The 25050-nt window shown below is 44.9% G+C and overlaps 1 protein-coding gene across 2 annotated transcripts in view; it reads left to right on the forward strand.

The window, feature by feature from the left end:
* Window positions 1-25050, forward strand: part of SNX29 (sorting nexin 29) — a 476585-nt gene that overhangs the window by 339242 nt on the left and 112293 nt on the right. The window lies entirely within an intron of this gene.

The following is a 25050-nucleotide window of genomic DNA, read 5'->3' on the forward strand; positions in this document are numbered from 1 at the left end:
GTCAATGTGTCAAAGGTCAGAGGTCATGTTAAGTGAAAATTCTGTTACTGTTCTAACTTGTGAGCCGGTGATGGGATTTTGACCAAACTTGGTATAAGTATATATTATGATGTAATGGCGAACTGATTATATTTTGGCATCGAAGGTGAGGAGTGAGGTGATGTGATTTTGGTGAGGTCAAAGGTCATGTCAGGTGAAAATGTGATACTTGAGAACAGCTGAATGGATTTAAATCAAACTTTTTGCAAGTATGTATAATGATGTAACAATGTGGGCTGAGGCATATCGGTCGACCTCGTGACGTCCAAAGAGTGTCGTTCTAGTTGTTGTTATATTTGCCTTCCAATGTTTAAACTTTTTATTTTCATTTATTTTTCATCAATGTGTTGTTTGCCATAACCTTGGCCGACCGCAATTTATTTACATGTAATTTTCTAATATCTGGTCTTTCATTACTGATTATGATCTTCATTTGCTTTGTATCTGCCAGCCTGTATCTGCCGGTTGCATCATTGCTGGGTGACATGATCCTCGCTGTCGGTTAGAGCAGGCATTTGTAATTTGTTGAGGATGCCGGCGATAGCTCACGTAATCTTTGCGAAGGACACCATGTGATCTTTAACGTCCACCAACCAATGCTGGCAGATGGGACGGCCGTTTAATGCCATCCAAGGGACGGACACACACACAGATGAATTACCCTGCCTGCGAAACACCGGGATGACAGTTTGTGGCTGCACCGAGATTCGACCCCAGACTAGACCCCATATATATATATATATATATGTAGACAGCTCAGAGGTGAGTGCATGTACCTCTAGGTATAGGCCATCCTGCCAGCCCCGGTTATGATACGAGAAGAATGGCAAACAACCAAGGGAGCTGACATTGTTTGTTCATCGTGGACATTGAGCTACTGTATACGCTTCTGCCCAAAGCCTTCTGTGACATGTCTTTCGTTATTTATTTCTGCTTTTCAAGTTTTAACTTTGTAACAAGGTGCCTTCTGATTCACGAGTCACAAGATCCACAAATTTCCATCCATATTTTTTGTCGCTTTGTGCTCTGTAGCTCATGTGTCGAAGCAACGTGGTCATCAATTCTCCCTCGGATCTTCTGACAGTGTTTGTAGTCTTCTTCAGACAGCACAACATGTTGCAGGCCAGTTGGAATGTATTTATCTCTCGGACGAGTGTCAAAGTACCTGAACTGAATACCTGAATCGTGTGAGGTACCTGAACAAGTTAAAGCAATCTTAGCATAAGATTTCAACAAATTCTGCTCATTCAATCAAATGTCATATCGCATCTTGCAAAGCTAACATGATGAAGAAAAATCCTTCCAACTATTGCCTCCTCCACCTAAGGTCGACGTAGGTTGTGTGTCCACTCCTGTCTGTCTGTCTTTCTGCTTGTCTGTCTGTCTGTCTATAAGCAGGATATCTCATAAAGTTATGGACGGATTAAATTTTGATGAGGATCCAGAACTGGATACAATAATTTTAAGTGACTCTTCATCATTGAGAGATGGGCCGAAAAACGATATATATATATATATACAGTCACGTGAAAAAGTAAGTACACCCCATGTAAAGTTTTGACTTTTTCAACATATTTCGACATACAGCTATTTGATCCTCATTTCAACAATATTGATAGATAAAGGTGATATAATATAACAAATATCATGAAACATTTACATTTTGTAGTCCATTGTATAATTTAAATAAACATAAATGCAAATTTCGCATGTGGAAAAAGTAAGTACACCCTTGGCTCTAATAGGTGGTATTGCCCCCTTTGGCAGAAACAACCTCAAGTAGGCGTTTCTTATAACTGTCTACCAGTTTCTGACATCGACTGGGAGAAATTTTTCCAACTCCTCCATGCAGAATTATTTCAGCTGTGCGATGTTTGAGGGGTTTCTTGCATGCACAGCTTGCTTCAAATCCCCCCACAACATATCGATGGGATTTAGATCCGGGGTTTGACTTGGCCATTCCAGAACCCTCCATTTCTTTCTTTTCAGCCATTCCTTGGTGGATTTACTGGTATGTTTAGGGTCATTGTCATGGTGCAAGGTCCACCCTCGGTTGAGCTTCAACTCTCCGACAGATGGCCTCACATTATCTTCAAGCACCCTCTGGTACAATGAAGAATTCATAGTGGATTATATGATGGTGAGCTGCCCAGGCCCTGATGCAGCAAAGCTGCCCCAAACCATAATCTTTCCACCGCCATGCTTTGCAGTTGGTATCAGGTTCTTGTGGTCAAATGCTGTCTTTGGTTTTCGCCAAACATGTCTTCTGGTACTGTGGCCAAATAGCTCTACCTTTGACTCCATCTGTCCAGAGTACATTGTTCCAGAAGTGCTGGTCTTTGCCTGGGTGTTCATTTGCAAACTTTAATCTTGCCCTGAAGTTCTTTCTGGACAGCAAAGGTTTCCTCCTGGCACACCTCCCATGTAGATCAAATTTGTGCAGCCTCTTTCTGATGGTAGACTCGTGCACTTTGACATCAACAGTGGCAAGAGCTACCTGTAGGTCCCATGATGACATTCTGGGGTCCTTAGAGACTTCTTTCAGCATCTTGCGGTCTGCTCTCGGGCTGAACTTGCTGGGGCGGCCTGGCCTGAACAAGTTGGCAGTTGTTTGGAATTTTCTCCACTTGCAGATGATCTTCCGGACAGTCGAATGATTGATTCCAAATTGTTTACAGATCTTTTTAAATCCCTTCCCAGACTCGTAGGCATCTATAACCTTCTTTCTGATGGCCTCAGTGAGCTCTTTTGATCTAGGCATGGTGACGCCGCACACTTCAACAACAAAGAGCAAACCAAACTAAATGTCTAAGGTTTAAATAAGACCGGTTCCTCCAAGATCCTCTCGAACAATGTTCTAATCATTTGCACCTGAGCTGGTGCACCTGATTCTAATTTTAGGTATTTGAAGTAGTGATAAATGTAGGGGTGTACTTACTTTTTCCACATGCAAAATTTGCATTTATGTTTATTTAAATTATACAATGGACTACAAAATGTAAATGTTTCATGATATTTGTTATATTATATCACCTTTATCTATCAATATTGTTGAAATGAAGATCAAATAGCTGTATGTTGAAATATGTTGAAAAAGTCATAACTTTACATGGGATGTACTTACCTTTTCACGTGGCTGTATATATATGTATATAGCATGATATCTCACAAAAGTTGTGTACATGTTATGGCAAAACTAGGTGCATGAGTTGATTCGGCGACAAGAACTGGCCGGTTAAATTTTGGTTCATGTCCTGATCCAGATCCAGTCTATCAGCGGGATACAAGATGTAGACAGTACAGTATAAAGGATATAAAAGTACAGAGCATGTGAGAGGTCATCAGAAATTCTGCCATATTTTCTTGCAGAATAAATAGATGGTCTCTTTGTTCAAAATTATTGAATAGTGACTCGTCTCCAGTTGCTTTTGCTTTCTTGAACTGCTGCAGCTATTCCTTGTTGAATAATCATTCAGCAAGCCATGAGAGGTTTCTTACCTCAATGCAGAACTTTCCTTTGCAGCTTTGATATTTTGAACTGTAACTTTTGGCCAATTGTTGTCCAAATCAAATTGAACATTTTTTGTTTGTTTGTTCTATTTTCATTTGGAGGTTAGTAACTGTACTCCCTCCTGTCCTCTCCATCCTTATTGATACTTTTTACATCATTACACGTTTAACTAGAACGGCACTCGGTAGACCGCATATCTCTTCCAAGCTTAACAGTTTCTACTTTTTCCAACCCACGGATAGGCCGGATCTGCATTCGGACCCGAAGAAAAATCATTTCAATTCCTCCATGTCACACACCGCTTGCTTCCAGGACCTATACACGGCATAGTTGTCGACTCAGTGGGCTACTTCACCTACCTGGGCTCCAACATTCATTCATCTGGATACTGCAGCCCTGATGTGCGTAGACGAATTGGCATGGCTGGTTCTGTCATGGTGCAACTCGACGCTGTCTGGAAACAGCACCATCTTAGTTTACCATCGAAGCTCCGTTTTTACAGAACATGCATCCTTCCTGTTCTCCTCTATGGTTGTGAGACCTGGACCTTTTTGAAAAAGGACCAAGATATCCTACAATATTTCCATATACGATGTCAACTCCACATCCTTGTCAACTCCACAATTGAAAATCCTCTCTATCTCTTTGCTGATGACTCCAATCTCTGCCGCTCCATACCTCATCCCTCAGATCGGCAGTCTGCAGCCTCCTCACTCTCTGCAGACCTGGACAAAATCACAGACTGGTCAAACAAGTGGAACATGTCTTTCAATCCTGACAAATCTCACACTCTCACGATGTCTCTCCGAAAAGACCGACTGGACAACCCTTCCATCTACTTTCTCAACAATCCTCTCCAAGAAGTTCTGTCACTCAAGCTTTTGCGTCTCACTTTCTGCCATGATCTTTCCTGGGAAAACCACATTTCAAAGTTCTGGCCTCCAAAGCCAGTCGCCGACTGAGCATCATCCGTCGTGCGAAGACCTTTCTGGGCACTTCTGAGCTCCTCACCCCATACAAAGCTTTCATCTTCAGCTCAATTGAATACTGTTCTCCCCTCTGGGCAGGTGCTCCTGCCTCACACCTAGCTCGGCTTCACGCTGTTGAAACCAAAGCTTTCAGAATCATTGGAATCTCCCGCGATGGAGCTAACGCCGAGGGCCTTTCAATCACTCCCCGCAGGCAGGTTGGTGGTCTTTCCGTCTTCTACCGACTCCTCTCCGGCCTTGCTCCCCCAGCTCTGTCTGTGCTTTGTCCCCCAAATATTCCTCCAGGTCGCACAAGATCTGCCAGCAACCCTCTTATGGTGAAATTGCCAAAATCAAGACTCTCTATTCACCTTCACTCTTTCATTCCTCTTTTCTCCCGCCTCTGGAACAAACTCCCTCACTCTCTTCAATCCCTCTCCTCCCTCCAGGTCTTTAAAACAGCTGTTCACCACCATCTCTTATCTCCCCCCCATCCAAAACCTGTCTTTTCTACCCCCGTTAATTCACCCCAGATCCACTTTTTGAAATACCGACTTCTTTCCTTGAAGTCCTAACAGTATCCATGTGTTTTATACCTCCAAGCACTCTCACTCCCACAGATCTCCTGATGTCCCTGTTCTCTACTGTTGTTGTACTTGTGTGCTTCCCTCTCTCTCCCCAGTCCCAATCTTGTCTCCCGCTCCCTTTATTATATGTTTTATGTGTCCGTTTTTTTTTTTGGTGATTCATGTTTGCTCTTACACGAGCCTCGATCTTGTATACAAAAAAAAAACTCCACATCCTTGGGGCTTGATGGTATGATTGAGTCTCAAACAGGACGATCTGTGAGATCACAAGAATCAGCCCGATCATACTTGATATTGCGAGGAGACGATAGTCCCTGTTTGGACACATCACCCGCTTAAGCGAACATGTACCGGCGCATATCTCCATGGAATTTGCCATACATCTCCACCATGGTCATTGACCGATCCAACCCGGCGCCGACCTCGAGGACGCCCAAGACTATCTTGGTTACGCCAGTGTGCCAATGAGATTGGCCTTAGCCCACGTGAATGTTGGCAGAAGGCGGAAGACCGACTGTTATGGGGGTCACCACGTCCCTTAGTAGGGCATGCGGATTAGTTGTAGTTGTCACACACCCAACCTGTCCACCAAGTTTCGTCTGAATCTGTCCATGGCATTTTGAGATATCCTGCTGTGTATCGTTTTTGGTCCGCTCTCTCAATGGTGACGAATCAGTTTAAATATTCTAGTGTCCAAAGCCAGATCTTCCCCAAATCTTCTAATCAATTCTTCCTTGTCAAATACCCAAAAACTCTCATCAAAACACCCCCCAAGTTAAGTTCAAATCCGTCCAAAACGTTTTATGATATCCTCCTCACAGACAGACAGACAAACAGACAAAAAAAACCCACGAATTAAAATATAACCTTCGCCCACCATCGGTGGCATAGGTAACTAATGTAGGTGTACATCATCCCATCCAATCTGGTTGCTGTGAGTATCTGGCATAATTGCAATCCATAATTGATGTGCTGCCAAAGTCACAAATGTACAATTTGTTGTCGTTTGTAGTTGTCCTTGTGATTTGGCCGCACAATCGAAGCCAAAGTTTCTCATCGTGCTCGCTGTCTCAATGTCAGAAAAACCAAATTGCAATCGTATGCCAGATCCGCATATCGTATTTCCGCCCCATGCCAATTGGCAGGCTGCGTCAGCCCGCTTGCCTTCCTGCCATGCTCTGTGGGTAATCACTGTCACAAAGACAAATGACAAAAAGACCGGAAGACAGCCTATGGTAATTCCACATCGGGATGCAAACAGTCGAATTGAAGGATCCGGGACTAACTTGCCTCCATTGCCTCCATTCCAGATTCCTAATTTTCTCCAGCAAGTGGGGCAGGTTTTTGAGATGCGATGCATATCCTGCTTCACTGCAGTCGCATTCGCTGAACCAAATGTCGATTTACCAGGCGCAGTGAGATTCTTCGTCCCCGGTGTGATGGGTTGCATCACAGTTGATGTGCCGGATGCAGGTTATCTCGGACCGCTCGGTGTGGTTGTATTTGAAAGACTGGACTTGAAAGCTGTTTTGGCGAGTCGCTTGACTACCGGCTGTTTATGGACGGCGCTTGCACAGTGGCCGGCTAACGGCTTAAGTTATGAGGCCTGGACTGCTCGGATCCCTGAGGATAGCTTTAGCCACTTCACCAACACATCTTCACCCGGCCTTTTGGATTAAACGTGGATGCGCATGATGCCAGCAAAATTGTATGCTTCTTATATTTCTTGTCTGTTCTATTGGTTCACGAGTTATCAAACAGAGTGACCACTATATTCGTCATGGGTGTATGCGTCTGGGTGTAATGGGTGTTCATGGGTGTAATGTCTGTGTGTCTGTCTGTCCGCAGCATAACTACCCGATGATATCATCCGATTTTGATGAAACTTGGGTGGGGGGTTGATATCATGATCTAGTTGTGTCCTGCCTAGAGTGGGCGTGTTGCGCCCGTTGTGGGCGGAGCCACGCCCGAAAAAGATGCCTTTTTAGGGGGTAATCGAGTTCAACCTACATTTTCTCAGAGGGGTTTGGTGGAATCTGACAGGGGTTTCGGTATTCGGTTAGGCCAATGTCATGTGTCTAGCCTCACAGAGCTCGATTTTTCATTTTCTCCCCAAGATCAAGGTCACAAGGTCACAAAATTTAGAAAGGTCAATTTTTGATGGTTTTATTACATTGTTGGCTTCCTGATAGGGTGAAATGTCGTACATGTTTTTATATTATCACATACATCATGAAATACAAGTTTTCCAACAAATTTCAGAATCCTCGACCTTTGACCTTTGAAGGTCACAAAGGTCAAATTTTCAAAGTTGTCGGAATCTAACCGAATTTTCGGTATTGTGTGGCTAACTAATCTCATAACAGATAATACATTCCTATTTATATATTTTCACTGTCGGTTTTGACCTTTGTCGTTGAATACCGCTCGCTCATGAACCATCGTCGTCTCCTGACTTGTTACTGTTTTTTTTCTTTTTCTTTTATTCCATCCTTTTCATAACCTCCGCCACTGAAGGTGGATGGAGGTTATGTTTTCACCCCTGTCTGTCTGTTTGTGAACAAGATATCTCACAAACTTGTGGATGGATTCGGATGAAATCTGGCAGAGAGGTAGCATATGTGACAAGGAAGAATTGGTTCGATTTTGGAGAAGATCTATATCCGGATCCGGCTAGTCTTGTTTTTTTTAGTGATTCTTCACCATTGAGTGATAAGGCTAAAACCGACACATAGCAGGATATCTCAAAAAGTTGTGGACGGATTTTGACTAAACTTGGTGGAACAGTTGAGTGTCTGACAAGGATGAATCGATTCGATTTTGGTGAACATCTGAATATGGATTCGGATACGAGAATTATTTAATTTTTCAAAGTTATTCTTCACAATTGAGTGATAAGGCTAAAACCGATACATAGCTGGATATCTCAAAAGGTTATGGACGGACTTGAATGAAACTTGGTGGAGAGGTTGGGTGCATGACATCGACGAATCGATTGAATTTTGGTGAAGATCTGAATATGGATTCAGATACAAGAATTATTCAATTACTCAAGTGAATCTTCACCATTGAGAGATTGGGCTAAAACCGATATGTAACATATTTTAAAAAGTCGTGAACGTGTTATGACTAAACTTGTTGGACGAGTTGGTCAGATGACAAGAACAAGCCGATTCGATTTTGGTTCACGTCTGAATTCAGATCCGGCCTATCAGTGGACACAAAACGTAGACTGTTCACTGTTCAGCCTGGCGGAGGTATGCTCCCTACCGAGTGCCGTTCTAGTCTTACCCCTGTGTGTGATTAATCAGTGGATTTGTGCTATGTTGCTTCATCATGGTCCAGTTATTAGAGATGTATATTTGGGCTTAATTTTTGTTGTTCACATAGTCGAGGCTTGTGGAGAAGCTGGAACACAGGACAGACAGGACATAACAGAACAAAAGTAGAACAGCACTCGGGAGAGCGCATACCTCCGCCAGGCTGAACAGTTTACGTTCTGTATCCCTCTGATAGACCGGAGCTGCACCCAGACCATTCGTCCTTCTCACCCAACAAAATCAAATCAGTTTGTTCTTGTCATCTACCCAACTCACCCACCATGTTTTGTCTTAATCCAACCGCAACCTTTTGAAATATCGTGCTGTATATAGTTTTTGGCCCATCTCTCAATGGTGAAGAATCACTTTGAATTTAAAAAAATTCTTGCATCCAGATCTTCACCAAAATCAAATCATCATATGCTCGTCCTTGTCTCACATGCAACGTGTCCACCAATTTTCATCTGAATCCGTCCATAACTTTTTGAGATATCCTGCCATGTCCCGTTTTTGGCCCGATCTCTCATGATGAAGAATCCCTTTGAAAATCCTAGTATCCGGATCTGGATCTGGATCTTCACCAAAATCAAATCAATTCGTCCTTGTCTCACATCCAACTTGTCCACCAATTTTCGTCTGAATCCGTCCATAAATTTTTGAGATATCCTGCTATGTCTCGTTTTTATCTCTCATGGTGAAGAATCCCTTTGAAAATCCTAGTATCCGGATTTGGATGTCCTCCAAAATCGGTTCAATTCGTCCTTGTCGCACACTCAACCTCTCAACCAAGAGAGTCTTGTCTTGTCTCAACCTCTCCACGTCTTAACCTCTGAAGCCGTCCATAACCTTTTGGGATATCCTGCTCACAAACAGACAAACACACAGACAGGGGTGAAACACATAACCTCCGTCCACCTTAGTTGGCGGAGGTAACAAACAGTTTGAATAAGGGGGAGGGGCGAGACATTAAAAGCAAGGTAGAGGGGCAGGATAGAAGGAGACCGAGAGGAATAAAGGACACTGGGAAGACGAGAGCCAGGACGAGGGAGCGGCATATATGGATACAGGTACAAACTCTGAATCACGTAAGCGGAAGGAAAGACCAGGGAAAAAGCCAAAATGGGACAGCAACCAGAAATTCGAAGAGGATGGTGAGCAAGCAGAGGGAAACCCAATAACCTGGAAAAAGTGAGAGCTGGGCTTGGGGAAGGTTAATGAGGGTAGAAAACATCATGGGTATGGATGGGGGAGGAGGTGGGCAGCTGTTTTTTGTGGCGTTGCAGCAAAGTATAGTCTTTTGGGCATCTGCGGAGATTTATCCTTCCCTTATTATATTTGCTTTCCTGTAATTTGTTTCCGTGGAACTCGAAAAGCAACATTGTCTTTTTTTATTACCCTGCGCTCGCGAAGCGGAAAGCATGGTTAGGCATTCAGTTGTGTACGTATGTGTGGGGTACGTGCGTGTCTGCATTTTAAAAGTTCATTTTCTCGGCAACCGTTGGTCTGATTGACACGAAATTTTACCATCGAAGTGCATCCACTTGAACACATTTTTTATTCGTAATTTTTACGTCACAGGTCTTGTGGTACGGACGCCATCTTGGAAAAACGTTACACATCTATATCTCCAAAACCGCTCAATGGAAAAAATGAAACATGGCTCATTGTCAAGTACTCCCCAAGGGGAATAAGATATGTTGATGATGATGTCAACGGTACCTTAATTATGACGTCATAATTTGCCAAGTACAATGCTTGAGCCTATCAGTATGATTTTTTTTTTCTGCAATGTTGGTTGGCCCAATTGACACGAAATTTTACCATAGGAGCACCTGCGCCTGTAAAAACATTTACTCATAATTATGACACCATAGGTCACGTGTTACAGACGCCATCTTGGAAAAATGTTACACCTCTTTATCTCTGAAACCACTCCATGGAAAAAATAGAAACATGGCTCATTGTAAAGAACTCCGCATGGGGAATAAGTGTTGTTAACAATGACGTCATTGGTGCCTTAATTATGACGTCATAATTTGACAGAGACCACGCTTAGTCTTGTCAGTTTGAAATTTCTTAAGCATGATCTGAAAAACAATTATATTGGAGAATATAAATTTATGATGTCATCACTCATCACTCATGTGGTCTGGCAGCCATTTTGGATCAAAGCAAAAAAAACCTTCAAAAACAGAAGAGTTGGCTCGCACCAAGTTGACTGTGCAGGGTAAGTATTCTTTGAATACCATCTAGTTTATTTTGTAGTCAACTTGCGATCGTGAACAAGTGTAATGGCCAAGTTATTTAATTTGGCGACTCCCCGCAGCTCCTAAATCTGTCTGCATCCTTGCTGAATTCATAATGACTATAGCAAACAGTTCCATTTCAAATTCACAATGGCAACAATGATCACATTGATCACCATATCTCAATGGTAAAATGTTACGGCCCGGACACACACACACACACACACACACACACACACACACACACACACACACACACACACACACACACTCGAGTATATACTATTGTGTGCATAGTTTCTGTCCCAAGGACTAACCCTAACCCAATCATATTCTCTGCACACTATCCCTGTTGTTCAGTTTTACCTTTGCCCCTTAGCTCTTAAAACTTCTTCAACCCTTCACACTCGCTCTCCTCTTCACCCGAGTGTACCCTCACTCTTCTCCTGCCCCTAACTTACTCTCGCTCTCTCGCCCTCTCGCCCTCTCTGTCTCTGTCTCTGTCTCTCTCTGTCTCTCTCTCTCTCGCGCCCCCTGCTGGTCGTTGGTGAGTCGTGCGTGGGTGTGGCAATCATGGCTGCTGTGCGTGAGGAGCTGTGAGTACTGTGTTGTGTTGTTGCCTTTCCCGTCCCCCTTTTCACTCCCTCTGTGTCCTTGTACGTGTTTGTGAAGTTTTCCCCGTGTTTTTCTTCTTTGTTGAGACAAGAGAGAGAGAGAGAGCACGCATGGTGAGTTTGGTGCGAGTCCTAAAGAACCTTGTGTTCTTCGGGCCTGTGCTCTGCTTGCCGTGTTCTTTATTATCGTCGTTTATCGGCTCCCTTATTCTATTTCTTTTCTTTTTACCTTCGCCTGCAGGCTTTGCTTGCGATAGGTTCTATTTTGTTTTGCTTTTTCAAATATTTCCTTAGTTTTGGTTCATTTATCGCTATGGCAAACAGTCGTTTGCAGAACAGCATTTACGAGTCACTTACTCGTAAAAATGGGGTAATAGTTAGTCCACCCGACGGGGTTCGGGTCGATGACGTCGTGATGGGCTTGGGTGAACTCGTTGGTTTTGAAAATGTGTTAGCAGCTTCAAAGATGAACCAACGAGTTGTTGTTTTTCTTTCGGAGGAGCGCTATGTCGCTCAGGCGGTTGAAACTGGTTTGTCCTTACCGCCAGATATTTTCGTTAACGTTAGTATGTTGGACTCACCGGCGGTGAAAATCACTTTATCTAATTTACCGCCTTTTGTTAAAAACGAACAGATTTTGTCCGTTTTAACACAGTTTGGCACCGTGGTGTCAAAAATCTCCATGATTCCCTTCCGTTTGCGTTCGGATTCTACAGTCCGCCATATCATGTCCTTTCGGCGGCACTGTTACATGGTGTTAAAAAACAATGCTCAATCGCTCAATGCCTCAGCTACGTTGGTCGTTGAAAATCGAAATTATCGAATGTACATCGCAACAGAGACAATGACGTGTTTCACGTGTGGTGCCTTCGGACATTTAAAAGGTGCTTGTCCGAAGTGTATATCCGGTGGCACATCTAGACAGTCAGGAACAAATGCCGATCCTAGTGGCACATCTAGACGGACAGAACCAAATGTCGATCTTCGCAATGATAATGACGCGTCTGGGACGGCAGATCAGCCTTCACATTCGAGCGCGGAAATCGATAATTCACCGGCTGATGACGCGGGTTTTATTACCGTGTCCTCCAGGAGGAGTTATAAAAGAGGAAGCGGTAATGAGGACATACAGGCGAGCGTTTCGAAAAAGATAGCGCCGTCGAACGAACGTAATGTTTCTTTTTTAGAAACAGAAGCCCCTGCAGCTGGTCTTCTGCTGCAGAATAGGTTCAGTGTGTTTGCTGAAATGGAAGAAGACGTTTCCGTTCATTCCTCTCATGAACAAGGACCAAGCGCAATGCCCCCAAGATGTTGTGGTAACCCCCCCGGTTACTGAAACTAAAGTCAAGAACCACAAACCTGCTCTCGTCCCGCGCCCTGCTGACGATGAAGTGTCTGAAGTAATGGAGGCAGAAGAAGTAGCAGCTCCAGAAGGAGAGTGCAAAGCCTCTGATATAAAAACGTTAATCCCTGTTACGGTTTTTAAAACTCCCGCTGTGGAAACAGCTGCACCTTTAGTAGAAGACGATATTCCCGTTATGAGAGCATCGGTTTCGGTGTGTGGGGAAAAAAATGAAGACCTTTCGGATTACGACTCAGATGGGGCCTCGTCGCTCGCCTCTAGTGCTAGTAGCGAGGTCTGGAATGACCCAGCAATAGCCAAGGAACTGGAGGGTGATGATGATTTATCACCCATGGAAATTCTAAAGTTTCTTCAGGACACCTTTCGGAAGAAAAAGGTTAAAATTATAACCTTCTTCCCGAACCTGTCTGGCTTTATAAACTCCTCAAGACGTCTCCTCCTTAAGGCTGAACAACTTGGTGTGACTGAGTCACAAGTATTTTGCCTGAGAAAGTGTGTATTGAAAGCTCGGAAAGAGCTACAAGCACACCCTAACTTCCCTGTACATGATAAATCTTCCCTACCTACACCATGACCTTCTCTGTTGTAACTTTAAATATAAATGGGGGACGTTCACCCCTGCGTAAAGCTCAGGTAAAGTTGCTTGTCGAGCAAAAACATTTCGATGTTGCTCTTTTGCAAGAGACAAGATGTAGCTCTTCGTGCATGAGCGAATGGACTCGCATCATGAAAGGACAGTGGTTCTTTAGTAGCTTGACCTGTCCTAGTGCTGGAGTGGCTATTTATTTAAATCCTTCTTTCTGTCCTGAAAATGTCACTTTTAAGGAGATTATTAAAGGGCATTTAGTCTCAGTTAATTTCTTTTATAATGGTTACAAACACACTTTAATAAATGTATATTCACCCAGCACGAGCACAGAAAGATTAGTTTTTTTCACACAGTTAGAAATGTCCCTCACACACCTTGATTTTGATGGTCTTGTTTGTCTGTGTGGGGACTTTAATTGCACACTGTATCCCACCCTTGATCGTAATGGAGAAGAGCCCCACCCATCAAGTACAACACCCTTAAAGAGAGCATTGTCCAAATTCTCCCTTATGGATGTATGGAGACTCCAGAACCCATCTGCACGGCAATACACGTGGTGCCGATGTGCAAATGGCCGTTTATCTCTTGCAAGGCTAGACAGATTTTACATCAATAATGACTCTCTAAATGTCATAGACCATGTTGACACCACCCCAAGTGGTTTTTCGGACCATCACATGGTTGTTCTTCATATACTCTCCCCGGCTCGAAATCGTGGCACTGCCCATTGGACCTTCAATGTGAGTCTTCTGCAAGATGACGCTTTTCCTGTCGCCTTCCGAGCCTTTTGGGAAGCCTTACTACTACGGAAGCCTTCCTACTCCTGCCTCACACAATGGTGGGACAATGCGAAAACCCATATTAGGACCTTTTGCCAGCAATATAGCTCCTTTTGTACAAGGAATGAATCTGCGCTGCAATCTCTAATTGCCAAAGAAATATTGTCTCTCCAGTCAAGCCTTCCAGCTCCCAGTGCCGAAAGGACCAGTTCTCTAATAGCAACGAAGAAAGCACTCCTTGCTCAACTCTGTGCAAAACAAGCCAGAGGGGCTCTAATAAGGCTACGAATGGAGAACTACAGCTCTATTGATACTCCTTCCAAGTTTTTCTTTGCCTTGGAAGCACGAAAAAAGAGAAACCAGCAAATAACTTCGCTGCAGGCACCAGGAGGCCGAACAACACACGATCCAAAAGACATTAGAAGCTTGACAAAACAATACTTCTCTGACTTGTATTGTGCCAGAGACACTAAAGAAGACATGATTCGTTCCTTAACCACTTCTTTGCCCACCTTGTCTGAACCCGCATGTCAACAACTTGACAAGGAAGTGACTCTTGACGAACTTTTCACTGCTTTGCAAACTTTGCCCACAGGTAAAGCTTCTGGACTTGATGGAATCCCTGCAGAGTTCTACAAAACCTTCTGGGATTTGTTGGGACCTGAGTTGCTTGACCTCTTAGTTGATAGCCTACGATCAGGCTTGTTACCAATCAGCTGTCGCAGGGCTATACTTGCTCTCATACCTAAGAAAGGAGACCTCCAGCAACTCAAAAATTGGCGTCCCATTTCGCTCCTCTGCACGGACTACAAGATTTTTTCAAAAGCTCTTGCCAACCGCCTCAAACCTTTGATTGGGGAGATTGTACACCCCGATCAATCCTATTGCATTCCTAAAAGGACAATACACGATAGCATTTTTATTGTACGTGACATGATCGACATTTGTATTGCTGAACATAGAAATGTTGGTCTGGTGTTTTTAGACCAAGAAAAAGCTTTCGACACGATTGATCACTCTTATCTCTTTGCTGTTTTACGGGGGTTTGGTTTTAAGGAAAATTTTATTTGTTATATCAAAATATTGTATAATAATATTTTTAGCTTGCTCAAAGTAAACAACATCTTAAGTCAGCCTTTCCCTGTTACCAGGGGTATTCGTCAAGGGTGCCCCCTGTCTGGCCTTCTATACTCCCTATCAATTGAACCTTTACTACATCGTTTACGCACACGGCTACAAGGGTTTTATCCTCTGCCGTTAGAAAATCCCGTAAAGACCATTGCTTATGCGGATGACCTCTGCGCAATTGTGTGCTCCGATGACGATGTTCGCGCTCTGGTTGAGTCTGTCGAGGAATTCAGCCTGGCAAGCTCGACTAAAGTTAATTGGGAAAAGAGCAAAGCTTTTTACTTAGGTCCACGGAATGAAACTCCCCCTCCAACCCTACCAGGGCAGCTTGTATGGACCAATGAAGGAATACACTACCTCGGTGTCTTTCTTGGAACTCAAGATTTTATTTCAAAAAACTGGGAGTCGCTGATTACCAAAACTGAGCAGCGGTTGATAAAATGGAGGGGACTATTGAGGCAGCTTTCCTTCCGGGGTCGTACTCTGGTCATTAATAATCTCGCGGCATCAATGCTCTGGCATGTTTTCAAAGCACTGCAGGCCCCAGGTTTTATCCTTAAAAAACTTCAAAGCTCTTTTGTGGATTTTTTCTGGGGGGGAAAGCACTGGCTCCGGCCAGGAATACTAAGCCTGCCGATTGCAGAAGGTGGACAGGGGCTAATAGATGTGACGAGCAAAGTGATGGCTTTTCGCCTCCTCTCAGCACGAAGGCTTCTATACTCCGACGTCCCATGGAAAGCCTTTGCCCATTGCTTGCTTAGGCAAGCTGGGAAACTTGGCTATGGTGACGAGCTTTTTCTTCTTGACGCGAAGCACGTGGATATGACATCGGTCCCGTTGTTTTACCGAAGCATGCTGGAAGCGTGGCAGGCTGTTTCTTTTCGCCGTGACACCAGTGCTTACTCCCTTCAGATGTTCCTAAATGAACCAATATTTCTAAATTCTTTCTTTGATGGGGTCTGTAGTGACAGATCTTTCATGCAAAAGTTTATTGATGCCGGTGTTACCAGAGTAAAACACCTCAGGAACCCCGTTGTACATAGATGGAAGCCAGCTGCTGACATTGCCGTGGCCACCAGTGTGAGGTCCATCAGAGTCATTGGCAGAATTTTCTCTGTGATTTTACGGACCTTTAAGCAAACCGGGTTAAAATGGGACCCAGACATAGAAGATGCCCTCCATCGATCCCAATGTCCTTTCCCAAATCTTTTAATTTTATTTCAAAGTTTTAGGCTCTTTACCCAGATGGAGAAATCCTCAGTGTACAATCAATGTGTTCTCACTCTTTTTCCTGGCAAACCTGCAGAGCCACAAGCTCATTGGCGAGCGCTGCTTCAAGCTAACCGTTTCACAACAATAAACTGGCAGGTGATGTACAAAGAACCTACTGTCAAGCGCTCGGGTGATCTACAATGGCGGCTAGCGCACAACATCCTGCCTTGCAACATCCTGTCCCACCGTATATGTCCTGAAAACGCGGAATTGTGCCCCTTTTGCGACACCCCAGAGACCATTTTTCACATTTTTATTGAATGTTCAAGGTTGGCCTCGTTTTTTAAAATCCTGTCACGTGTGATCCGGGGGCTCGGTTTGACTTTTACACATTGTGTTTTCATATTTGGTTTTAATGTCTTGTATCAATGTAAAAATGAATGTCTTTTAGCAAACTTTCTGTGTTCTGAGGCAAAACTTGCCATTTATTTATCGAGGAAACGTAAACTGCAGAACATTGACATTTTAGCTGATGACGTTTTAACTATTTTTAAAGCATTGGTTACATCGCGTGTTCTTTTTGAGTTTGAAACTCAAGATCCTGCTTTATTTAAAAACCGGTGGTGTGCGAAACAATCCTTATGTGGTATGGTTGGTGGTGTTCTAACAATCAATTTATAAATCTAAAGTATTGCTTCTTTGTTACCCCTTCCTTTCCTGGTTATTTCTTTTGATGCTTGTACAAACATCCTTCACCATGTAAAACTTGTTTTCCTTGTAATAAAGGGGAAGAAAAGTCAAAAAGTCTCTGTCTCTCTCTCTCTCTCTCTCTCTCTCTCTCTCGCGCGCCCTCTGCTGGCTGTCGGTGTGTTTGGGCGCGGCAAGATGGTGGCTGTGCATGTGTGGTGAGGTACGAGCTGCTCTGCTGTTCTACTCTTTTGTCCCTTTCCACGTCGTATCTCACCTTTTCCTTCCCCCTGTTCGTTTATCTTTACATCCTTACTCTGCATTTGTGCCCCAACCCCTCCCCTTTGATCAGACCCAACACTTCGGGGCTTCGGCCTCCCCCATCCCCCTCTGCCTCCCTTTTCCCTCCTCGATTCCCTTTTCTTACCTCGTTTGTATTTATATTCACTCCGTGTCCTTTGTTTCCTTTTCCGTTTCTGAGAGAGAGAAAGAGAGCCCGCAGCTGTTTGTGGATAACTTTTGCATTAATCGGCGGCCCATCCCGTCCTCCGGCTGATCGCTTTTTCTCCACCAGCTGTGTTTGTTTTTCGCCTTTGAAAATCTGTCTCGGCTCGTAATTAATTAATCACTGTTCGAGAGCGATATTCACTCTCCCGTCCTCGTCCCCCCCCCCGTCCCCCCCCGCCCCCCCCCCCCGTCCCCCGTCCCTCGCCCCCGTCCCCCGTCCCTCGTCCTTCGTCCCTCGTCCCTCTTCCCCCGTCCCTCGTCCCCCGTCCCTCGTCCCCCCCCCTCGTCCCCCCCCCCTCGTCCCCTGTCCCACCCCCCCCCCCCCTCGTCCCCTGTAAATTATGACCTCGTTTTCGCGTTACGCAGCATATGAAGCGTTAACTCGTAGACATGGCGTTGTTTGTGTCCCACCGAACGAGGTCAGTGTCGAAGACCTCGTTATCGCTGTGGGCAACATAATCGGTATTGATAAAGTTCGCGCGGCCTCACGAATGAACAAACGTGTCGTTATTTTCGTATCCGAGGCTGAACTGGTTCACGAGATTGTACGTACAGGATTATCGACAGATGACGGACATTTCGTACTCGTGTCCCCTCTCGACACTCCAGCCGTTAAGGTCATCATCTCGAACTGTCCTCCATTCCTGAAGAACGAGAGACTGGTCTCCGAACTATCTCGTTATGGTACTGTGGTTTCGCATGTCACGATGTTACCTTTACGTTGCCAGGACGACCGGGCTAAACATGTGATGTCTTTCAGGAGACAAGCTTATCTTGTACTTCCTCCTTCTAACGTCGAAAGAACGCTGAACATTGTTTTGAAATTCAAAATTGATAATCATGATTACCAATTATACGTAACCACTGATACCTTGAAATGTTTTGAATGTGGTAAATTCGGACACCTGAAACGCTCTTGCCCAAAAACGGCTTCGTCGAACGATGGGACAAACCACGTAAACAACAAGGGTTCTTCTTCTTCATCTTTTGCTTCGGCTGTGAAGGGAACATCTTCCATGTCCGGCAATAACGCTCAGCCTTCCCATCCCGATGATCCAAACAGCACAACGAACGTCGGGGATGGTTTCACCATTGTTCCGTCAAGAAAGAGAAAGACCCTTCCCGACGGTCATTTAACTCAGAAAAAGGCAGCATTTAACAATAAGCAACCTGTCGGTAACACCCCCCCAGTCGTGACCGATGCCACTCTACAAGGCTTACCTGGGACAAACCCTGTACCTACAGCCAACAAGTTCGGCCCCCTTTCATGTGAGGACATAGACGTTCCACATGCAGGGACTGGTTTACCTGTTAACAAATCAAATGGAATCGTCTCACCTGTTACGGACTCGGCTATTGGAAAGTCCTCTGATGATTTTGCTGAGACCACTGGTGATGAACCTGCTGAGACCACTGGTGATGAACCTGTCGAGACCATGGATGATGAACCTGCTGAGACCATTGGTGATGAACCTGCCGAGACCACTGGTGATGAACCTGCCGAGACCACTGGTGATGAACCTGCTGAGACCATTGGTGATGAACCTGCCGAGGCCACTGGTGATGAACTTGCTGTCACTTTGGAAAATGTTAATCCTGAGCATGATGATGCTGAATTCCCGCCAGCAGAAAATAGCGAAACGTCCCAGTTACTGCTCTCACTTCATCACCGGGTGAAGCTGGAATCGCAGGAATCAATATCTTGCAAGAGACTCCTATTCTGCTAGATACCGCCACACCATCGGAGGTTGTTGCAGTCGGGGGAAGCAACATCGCTGCATCTGCTGATGCTGTTTCTGTTTCACAAAATCCACAGATTATTGCTGTTATTCCTCAAAGCAATGTTCCCACGGTGGGAGAGCACACAGATGTTACAACTAGTGCAGGTCCGTGTGCCAATATTGATGACAGCAGCGACATGCAGGATTATACAAGCTTGTGTGATTCGGAAATTAAAACTGACTCCGACGAATCTGACCTGGAGGAAGCAAACAGCCAGGTGGAAGCAATGGAGAAACCTACCAGTCTAGGTCCTACTTCCCCTGAACAAATACGACTTTTCTTGCAAAATACGTACAGGAAACGCAGTATAAACCTAACAGAATACTTTCCCGATTTACCGTCCTTCCTTGAGTGTGCTCAGGCTATTATACGCAGGCCTGACTTATTCAACTTTCCTCAGACACATTGTCACCGTTTAAGAAAATTGATCGCCAAGACGAAAAAGACTCTAAGTTAATTCATGGTGAGTTTCAAGATTGGAACAGTAAATGTCAATGGTGGTGGAAGTTCACTCCGCCAGATCCAGATCAAGCAGCTGATAAACGCAAACGGTCTCGACATAGCGTTGTTGCAGGAGACCCACGCTGTCAGATCTGTTCAGGCCCAGTGGCGGCTCATTATGGATAAGGAGTGTTTCTTTAGTAACAGCTCCTCGTCTAAGGCAGGAATCATGTTTGTCTTAGGGAAACATTTCCAACCATCCTCGCTTCAATTTGCGAATATCATTGATGGCCATCTTGCCTCTGTGACCTTCTATCTCAATCAGGTCAAGTTTACAATCCTTAATGTGTATGCTCCAAGCAAAAATGGTGAGCGGATCTCCTTCTTTGCTGAACTGAGAAAGTTCCTCCAAACACTGGATCTGCAGACTTGTCTAATTATTGGTGGCGATTTTAACTGTACTGTTAATGCCTCATGCGACCGAAACGGGCCGGAACCTCAACCATGTACCGCAAAACTCTTTGCAAATATCATCGCAAAATATAATCTCCATGATGTCTGGCGCTTGCAACACCCTTCCGAACAATCCTACACATGGTGTCGTTGTTCCAACAACCACATCTCACTTGCGAGGCTTGATCGCATTTATGTAAATTCTCACCTGTTACATGGAGTTTGCAAATCTGACATCGTGCCTTCCGGTTTCTCCGATCACTTCCTAGCTCGAGCATTCGTTCAACTCTCGAAACCGTGTCCAGGGAGTTCTCACTGGAAGTTCAACAATAGTTTAATAGAAGACTTCAACTTTATTCAGGCTTTTGAATCTTTCTGGACAGATCTCTTGGAACGGAAGCTAAGCTGTTCTGTTAACCCACTGGTGTGGTGGGATCTAGTAAAAACCCAAATCAAAGGCTTCTGCCAACAATACCAGAGCTTCTCAAAAAGGGCTGATTATGAAGCAAGGAAATTATTGCAATCAGAGATTTTACATCTTCAGAGGGTCACAGGACAAAATAATAATGTGCAAAGAGCCTTAACCGAAAAACAGTCTTTATTGAAAGAAATAACTGAGAGGAATGCACGTGGTGCCCTAGTTCGGATGAGGGTGCAGCACCTTAACGAGACAGACATACCAACTAAGTATTTTTTTTCCTTAGAGAAACGCCTCCCGAACAAACAGCTCTCTCAACTGCGTTTGGCAGACTCATCCATCACTTTCAACCAATCAGTTATTAAACTTTTCACAAAGGAATATTTCTCGAAAATATACTCGATGGAGCAAATAAATCCCGTCAGTGTCGCCTCTATCTCCGTAGGGCTGCCAGTGTTGTGTGAGGGTGGACGTTCCTACCTGGAGGGGCCCATTACCTTGGACGAACTTGGCGCCGCTCTGCACAGCCTTGCTGTTGGGAAAGCGCCCGGATTGGACGGACTCACAACTGAATTTTATAATAAATTCTGGCATCTACTGGGTCCCGAACTCCTCAACACCTTGAACGCAAGCTGCCAGCTTGGAGAGCTCCCTCAGAGTTGCCGACGGGCTATTCTCACCCTCATTCCAAAGAAAGGAGACTTGCTCTATATTAAAAACTGGCGCCCAATCTCTTTGCTATGCACAGACTATAAAGTATTCTCAAAAGCCCTGGCATTGCGACTTACTCCTCATCTCTCCTCATTGTTGAAAGAAGACCAATGTTATTGTGTACCCAAGCGCTCCATCTATGACAACATCTCCCTCGTAAGAGACATGATTGAACTGTGCAAAGAAAACCCCACAGATTTGGGACTCCTTCTCCTTGATCAGGAGAAGGCCTTTGACCGCGTCGATCATCGGTACCTCTTCAAAGTGCTTGAACGGTTTGGACTTGGTCCGACCTTCATTTCTTACATTAAGATACTGTATAACAATATCTCTAGTGTGCTTAAGATAAACAATGGACTTGTTACACCCTTGCCTGTCAACAGGGGAATTCGACAAGGTTGCCCCCTCTCTGGCTTGCTCTATGCTCTCTCCATCGAACCCTTACTGGGTTATTTGCGTGCTAGACTAACCGGGGTTGGTTTTTCTCATCTTGAACGGCCCATTAAGGTGCTGGCATATGCTGATGATGTGTGTGTTTTTGTGCGGAACCTCAATGACATTAACGTTGTCCGTTATTGTCTATCCGTGTTTGAAAAGGCTTCTTCAGCCAAAGTGAATTGGGAGAAAACGAGCGCCATTTGGCTTGGTCCGTCATGTCACTCGGCACCCAAACTTCCTGCTCCTCTTGCATGGGCCACTGATGGCGTGAAATACCTTGGAGTGTTCTTGGGTAATGACGCCACAGTAGCAAAGAATTGGGCTGGTCTGTTGGATCTTGTTGAAGGGAAACTGCAAAAATGGAGAAATCTGATAACACAACTGTCTTATCGTGGAAGGGTCTTGGTGATCAACAGTTTGGTGGCCTCTACCCTATGGCACAGGTTCTTTGTGCTGCACCCTCCGGTAGTGTTGCTTCAACAGCTCCAGAAGTGCTTTGTGTCTTTCTTCTGGGATGGAAAGCACTGGTTGCGACCCGAGGTCCTCAGCTTGCCACTGACCGATGGAGGCCAAGGCCTGGTTGACATAAAGAGCCGGTTAATGGCCTTTCGACTCTCGGTTGCTCTACGCATGCTGTACATGCACCCCTCTCCACCTTGGGTCGGCGTCGCTCGTCGCCTTTTGCAGCAGGCGGGGAGACTAGGCTATGACCACGCTATATTCTTGATGGATCTCTCGCATCTTGATATGTCTCCCCTCTCCAGGTTTTATCAAAGTGTACTAAACGCATGGCGAACTCTAACAACAACAAGAGCTACGCATTCATACACAAAGCAAATGTTCTTGATGGAACCTTTGTTTTACAATTCAATTTTCCATGATATGCCTGCTGATAGGTGCCTCGTTCAACGCTTTGTCGCGAAGAACATAAAATCGGTCGCCGATCTTTTAAGCCCAAGTGGCAGTTGGATCGGAGCTGATGCATTGGCAAGCCTGGTTGGCATGCGATCCTCCAGAGTTGTGGCACGTATGCTACGCTGTGTGCTTCATACCTATGTACAGCTTGCACCTAACTGGGAGCAAGTCCAAGCAGACAACGAACAAGGTGCCTCTCCTGCTACCTTTCCTGAACTTATTTGCAAGTTTTCTCTTGCCAACTCTCCTCCGTGTACCCCCTTTAGCATAGGATTCAATGGGGTTCCGAAACAAAAAGACCTCTATTTGGGTTGCGTAAGTTTCCTTTTGCAAGGGCAAATGACACAGCGGAGGGTTCGATGGAGAGACCTCTTACCTTGTTCCCCCCCATATTTTCCTAATTGGAAAGGATTCTATCATCCTCCTGTGCCGCCACGACATGGTGACCTCCAATGGAGACTTGCACACTGGATCCTCCCCTCTAACCACTTGCTGCACCGCTTCTCAAGTCTCCTAGCAGATGAATGTCCCTTTTGTAAAAGACCTGAAAACCTCTTTCATATTTATGTTGAATGTCAACGGTTGGCTCCTTTATTTATCTTTCTTAAGAATTGTTTTGGCAGGATTGGCTTGGTTTTCAACACTTGTGTTTTCATTTATGGCTTAGACATCTCACACAAGAATATGAATGATGTGTTAGGTAATTTCCTGCTTGCACAGGCAAAAATGGCAGTGTATAAATCAAGAAAAAGAAAAGTTGATGATCCCGGAGCTAATGAGGAAAATGCCTTATTCTTGTTTAAAAATCTTGTGACGAGCCGTGTAAAGTTAGACTTTGCCTTTTTCTCCATAACAGGAAGGCTGCCACAGTTTGAGACCAAATGGTGCGTGAAAGAAGTCATTTGTAAAATCCTGGAGAAACGTTTACTGTTTTGTGAAATGTTTTGTGCATAATTTTTACTGTATTTTACTGTATTAATATTTTTTTGTTTGTTTCTCTGCTTGAAATGACAATGTGACCCCTATTTGGGGGTTTTCTTTTTCTATTTTTATAATAAAAAGATACAAAAGTCTCTCTCTCTCTCTCTCTCTCTCTCTCTCTCTCTCTCTCTCTCGCGCCCCCTGCTGGTCGTTTGTATGCTGGTTGTACTGTCATGGCGTCTGCTTGTGGAGGCCTGTGAGTGCTCTGTGTTGTTGCTCCATCCCCCCCCTCCCCCCTCCCGTTTTCCCCCCTCTGTGTCCTTGTACCTGTTCGTGGAGTCTTCCTGGTGATTCCCATATACGTTGAGACGGGAGAGAGAGCCGGAGAGCACAGGGTGATCGCTGGTAAGGGTTCGCCGTTTTTGGGCGTCGCCCGATCGGTGTTTGCTCCTTCATCTTAAACCTCTATTTCCTTTTTTTCCTTTCGTTTATCCTTCATTCAGTTTGTTTTGTTGCCTCCCTTTTCCGAAGTTAGGGAAATCGGAGAGGTCTGATTGCTTCCCATTCCCGGAGTTCGGGTAGGGAAGATTGTATTATATATTCACCCTCCCCGAGTTGGGGAGGGGTTGTAAGTGCAGCTGTTCCAGCATGGCAGCTGCACTATCTCGATTTACGGCCTTTCAGAGCCTGACCCGTAAGCACGGGTTCTTTTGTGTACCTCCGGAACGTGAGGTTAGTGTCGAGGACGTTGTCCTCGCAACCGGTCGTGTTGTCGGGATCGACAAGGTTGTTGCCGCTTCACGGATGAACAAGCGGATCGTTATTTTTTTGTCCGACGTGGATTGTGTCCCACAAATTGTCGAACAGGGTTTGACAATCGATCCAGATTTATTTGTAATGATTTCCCCACTAGATAGCCCAGCGATAAAAGTCGTGATATCAAATTGCCCCCCATTTGTATCCGACGATGTACTAATTAAAGAGTTGTCCCGATACGGTACCATCGTGTCTCGTATCTCCATGATTCCCTTTGGGTCACGAAACAACGATTTAAGGCACGTGGTTTCATTCCGGCGGCAAGTGTTTATGATTTTAAAAAATTCCCAGAAGGATTTAAACCTTATAATAAAATTAAAACATCAACAGAACGAATATACAGTGTACGTGTCCACCAACGTTCTAAAATGTTTTGGCTGCGGACAATTTGGGCATGTTAAGCATGACTGCCCCCGAAAAGAGAATTCTCCACAAGTGCAACCTCCCCTCCGAACCGGGAATAAGCAACCCCCCCACCTTCCCACCACCGGTCCAAACCCTTCCACCACTGACCCAAGCCTTCCCACCACCGAACCAAGCCCTCCCGCCGCCGAACCAAGCCCTCCCACCACCGACCCGAACCTTCCCACCATCGACCCAAGCCT

This window comes from Myxine glutinosa, chromosome 5 (genome assembly GCF_964187855.1).
Source record: "Myxine glutinosa chromosome 5, kmMyxGlut1.1, whole genome shotgun sequence".
Lineage (NCBI taxonomy): Eukaryota > Metazoa > Chordata > Myxini > Myxiniformes > Myxinidae > Myxine > Myxine glutinosa.